At 37.1% G+C, this 5,170-nt stretch overlaps 2 long non-coding RNA genes across 2 annotated transcripts; both read left to right on the forward strand.

Moving 5' to 3' along the window:
- Positions 1–581: 581 nt before the first annotated feature.
- Positions 582–1,983, forward strand: LOC139127698 (uncharacterized). The gene is made up of 3 exons (XR_011551088.1): positions 582–680; positions 1,206–1,304; positions 1,885–1,983. It is a non-coding gene; the product is annotated as an uncharacterized lncRNA (long non-coding RNA).
- A 1,089-nt stretch (positions 1,984–3,072) lies between these two features.
- Positions 3,073–4,781, forward strand: LOC139127699 (uncharacterized). The gene is made up of 4 exons (XR_011551089.1): positions 3,073–3,174; positions 3,633–3,734; positions 4,271–4,369; positions 4,740–4,781. It is a non-coding gene; the product is annotated as an uncharacterized lncRNA (long non-coding RNA).
- The last annotated feature ends 389 nt before the right edge of the window (positions 4,782–5,170 follow it).

Consider the following 5,170-nt stretch of genomic DNA (forward strand, 5'->3'; position numbering starts at 1 on the left):
GTAACCGTCGTCATATGACAAGTTAATGTAAATCAAAATGAATTTGTACATAACTTTTATTTGCTTTCACAAAATGCATGCATAATTCCTAATGTCAGGACTTCTGTTATACCACACATTTTGCAACCATATTATCTTTTAGAATAAAAACAACCGACATGAAGATGATGAAGTTCGTGAAGTTGGTACATATGAGACACCAGACCATGGCGCAGGACACGCTGAGGACCCGTCGGACGGCCTTGGCAGCCTTGAGAGTATTAATACCGGACTGAGGGGTCTTTCATCCATGACTAGCAGGCCAAAGAATTCCCGAGATTTAGCTGGCAGTCAGCTCTTAGTATGAATGACTTACTCGTAATCCATTGAATTACATGTTTGTAATTATCACTGACCAACTTTTCTTTCGCAACAGCCATATAATACGAATGCGACTGACATAACGGGGAAAATGAATTAAAATTGCTTCTTAGGTACTTTCTGAATTGTAATATCTACAATACTGATACTCAATATGTACATATCGACGTGTATAAGTATATGGCTTGTAAATGTTTCAATACAATGCCTTGTCTCTGCAGAATTACCGAGATACTTTTCTGTCTGCTGCTGTGAAGGGCGAAGTACATTCTCTCGATCCTCTTCTTCAGACAGGCTTAGATATCAACTGCTGTGATGAGGTAATTATGCCTTCGAGCAAATGTCAGTCTGTGAAAGACTTTGAACATACTCAAAATTATTAACCCTATTCATTCTCATTCAAATATTATGTCTTTTCGAAAGGAACCGCCAACACGTACATTAAGTTGTAAATGCCATGACGTGTGCGTAGTTCTCCAGTATCCGTAATTAAAGGTATACTGCCACCTGTTGCAATGTTTCCACAGTTACCATGGAAAGAGAAAATCTAAGCAATCACAGATTTTAAGCGGGTGGCCGCCTTTTTAGAAACAGCGCCCTCACATGGCATTTTGAATATCAAGGAACGCCCCTTTGACTATATATGGGCATATTTAGATTACAGGTGAATGTATACCTTAAGTAGACTATCGTAGGTATAGTCGGGTCGTGTAAGTGTATACGTACTACCCAGAGCCATTCTAAAGGAAATTTGAAGCATCATGATCACTGTTGTATATTCTTTACATTCAACAGTATTGTGTGTTTATTTTCTATGTGTATATCACCATGATGATGATCTAAAGGACGGCAACACAGCGTTGATGCTCGCTGCAAATCATGGTCATATTAAATGTGTTAACTTCTTACTGGAACACAACGCAGAAGTTGAGCGTAGAAACAAGGTAGGGCCGTCTTGATACATGTCAGGTCATAATTGCTACCCCCAAAAAATTGTACAGAACATTTCTGTGGTTTGTTGCATCAGATATCTGTAAATTATATTTATCCGTTTCTCAGAATCCTTCAAAACTAAATGGGATATACGGTGGTTTCAATTGTGTTCGAACATCACAACGTACGGTACCTAGTCACCTAGTGGAGAAGCCACAGACAAAACCGCTCTGCCACATCTCCACTCTAAAAAGACTGGTTCAATAACCGAGCTTACAGCTGTTACAAGTTTTCTAACTGCGACCCCTCCACACGCTGTACACTTCATGAAGCACTCACGCTCGCACATCGCACAAAAACTTTATTGAAGCAATGAATATATCGCTTAAACTGGGCGAAAGACAGACAGCCTCGGAGACAACTCTGTCCACCAGCAGAGCTATCAACCCAGAGTATAGAAGGATGTTTGATTACATGGTTCGATGGGTTGGGAGAGAGAGGAGAGAGAGAGAGAGAGAGAGAGAGAGAGAGAGAGAGAGAGAGAGAGAAAGAGAGAGATTCTCTTTTACTCATTGTTTCTTTAATCAACAGACGGATGAAACGTGCCTCCACCTGGCGATTAGGTCTGGTCATGCTGAGATCGCTACAACGTTTTTGAACTTGAAGGATCAGGAAATCATGAGAGATAATGTAAGTACATTTTAAGGTCTAGGTAAAAATATGGTTTTGTTACGGTTACCCGACTGTCCTAATTTTACCCACCCATCCCAAACATTTACAGCCACACGTAAAGGCAGAAAATACAAAAAAATCACTAGACAGTAAAAAAGTGAAAATACACAGCCGCAAGAAATTCAGTGAGATTTATTTATTGTTGCTCATAACAAATTCATAATGGTAACTGGCGATTTTCCATCTGTTTCCATAAGCAAATACTACCATAACGACGAGAAAACTGTGGCCGGTTTCTGGGTGCTATTAATATACAAAACTCTCTAAAAGTGAGGAAGGGGCTTGAGCAGGGGTTATTAATATCCATACGAATTCTGTGTTTATGAGAACAAATGCCGTGTGCTCATTCTTGATTACATGAAGTTGACCAAATTAACATGAATGAATCAGAATTTCCTCTGTCATAAAGTTGGATTGTATTCAATGATCCGCAGTTCAGTTTGATGTTGAAGAATTTTGATGAGTCAGTACAGTTTCGATGGTATTGGATGATTCAAACATACTCTAGTCTTTGTGTTGTGTTGTGTTGTGTTGTGTTGTGTTGTGTTGTGTTGTGTTGTGTTGTGTTGTGTTGTGTTGTGTTGTGTTGCGTTGTGTTGTGTTGTGTTGTGTTGTGTGTTGTGCTGTGTGTGTTGTGTTGTGTTGTGTTGTGTTGTGTAGTTACAGAACAACACTATCCAAAATGAAGTCTTGAGATGAAGGAATTTCTAACCGCTGCATTGTTTTGAACAGCTGCAAGACTCAAAAATTGAGAAAAAAAATGGCAACAAAAAATTTCGACTTACCTATCCTATTTATGATATTCATGCACATAATTGAACCACGCAATAATTTCTATTTGACCTAATTAAATTTAATCACACATTTCTTGCACACTGAATTTCTTGGAAGTGACATATCTAAATTAAATTTGAGAAGGTTAGAGTACCTTAGTTTGTTGACCAAAACTTACAGAATGTAGTCAGATTTTGTGAATGTAGACAGTGGCTATTATGATCTGACTTTTAAGATGTAAAATAGAAAATTGTTTTGACTATTTGTTGACAGGAATTCCAAGCACTCCTCATCCTGGCTGTTGAAGGAGATCATTCCGAGGGCTTTGATATTTTGCTGAACATTGATACTGGAACGGACAATCAAGTAATAAAGGTAACTTGGAAAAAGTCAATCCAAAATTATTAGTAGAAAAGTTACACTGCATGAAATCGCAATCATACAGATAAATTCACATTAATGAGTCGACTGTATTATTACATAATACACGTGAATTCACATGAATCCACGTGAATACAGGCTTGCTGAATACAAGCAATGGATTATTGACTGTATTCATCTGTATATGCACTCTTCAGCTAAAATACAGGCAATAATCCATGCAAATACAGTAAGTATTATTGGCTTTTCATGCAGTGTTAGTAGTAGAAACTTTAGTGTCAGAAAGATTGATTGACACGATCAAATACATTAGATTATCTCTTGTCTATTGAACTTACTATCGCAAGATTTATTATGCGAAATTAAAATATTTTCTAGAATAAAGCATGACTTGTTAAGTATATCTCAATATAACTGATTATTTCGTCAAAATATACCACTATCTATTACAGGATTATGATCAAGCTTTCTTTATGGCAGCGAAATCGGGATCGCTTAAATGTTTATCTGCAATGCTGGAATCAGAAAAGGTCAACAACAATGCTCAGAATGAGGTAGAGAGTTTAAATTGAGTTCACTATCAGATTTTAAACCGCCGTTTTTGTTTTATCAAAGGCAAAATATTCAAAGTGTAAATACAGGGTGACCTATTTACATTTGAGTTCTAGTCTGCACAAGAATTCACTTATTAACAATATACCTATGCAGTCTCCAAATGCACAGGCTGAGTTGACAAGCTGAATACTGTGTATCTCAATATGCTTTGGGGAGTAGAACAAGAAACTTTAGTGAACTTTAAGAACACAAATCGCCAAATAATCAAAAGATACATCCACCGACCTAGTCCATCGTTTTTTAGTCGTACAATTCAATATTTTTGAAAGATGTCTTTGCAATATCAGAATAACACTGCTCTAAGTAAAATTAAACTACCACATAGAGAAATAAAGTGAAGGGAGTTGAGGGATGAGCAAACTAGGTTGTATGTTCTGATTTCCATGAAAATTAAATATTTAGGATGCAAAAATACTTCGCAGAAATATTTTGACATCCGTATTGTGAGACACAAAAATGGATTCTCATTTTCCAGAATGGTGACACGGTGTTACACATCGCCACAAGACACGGTCAGTCCGCATCGGTCAAACTTTTGTTGGGCAGTGACGTTGACAGAAATGCTTTTACGGAGGTATGTACTGAACACTCTTTGGTGCATGAATCACTGAGTTTATGACCAATACTAACCCTCGTAGATATTGTTCGATATCAAAGCAACTGCAGCTATATAAGAAATATAATCATGTGCAGCGGAACACAAATTTAGCATTTCCAACGCGTTATTTTCAGATTGACAGATTTCTGTTTTAAGAAACATGGTTAGACCACTGAACAGAGAACAAACTGATATTATTTTGTTTTTCCCACTACAAACTGAAGGGTGTTTGACATCAAATAATAGCCCTTTGTTTTCTTCTTTACGATTTATATTTCTCAAAACAGTTGACATTTCGCTTGCGTCATGAAGTTTAAAGTCGTCCCTTGTATTTCTTTTATTTCAGGACAACAAAACTGCTTTGTGTCTGGCACTCGGTCTTTACCAGGTAACGCGTAATTATTGATCATACGAATGGCAAGCACTTTATTGAATAGACTTTCCTAATTCACATGATTGTTTCAATAAACGAATATAGTACAGTACATTTGTAACAGCAATAAATAGATGCTGAGTTGTTTACAGCGCGGCAAGTGTTGCGATGACGTAAACATTATGGAGAGTAAAACGTACCGTCAAGAATGGTACATACCTTACATCACTTAAAGTCGACTCAATTTAGAAATCAGTACATTTTTCTGTTTCATTCTAGAGTTGTGATCCTTCAAGCTCTAACGAGAAGCTCAAAATCATTTGTTATCTTTTACAATCTGGTTGCTATGTTACGTCCGACGCAAAGGTAAATATGACAGACTGGCGCTAGTATTTCACTGTTAT

This window comes from Ptychodera flava, unplaced genomic scaffold, assembly GCF_041260155.1.
Source record: "Ptychodera flava strain L36383 unplaced genomic scaffold, AS_Pfla_20210202 Scaffold_34__1_contigs__length_2629520_pilon, whole genome shotgun sequence".
NCBI lineage: Eukaryota > Metazoa > Hemichordata > Enteropneusta > Ptychoderidae > Ptychodera > Ptychodera flava.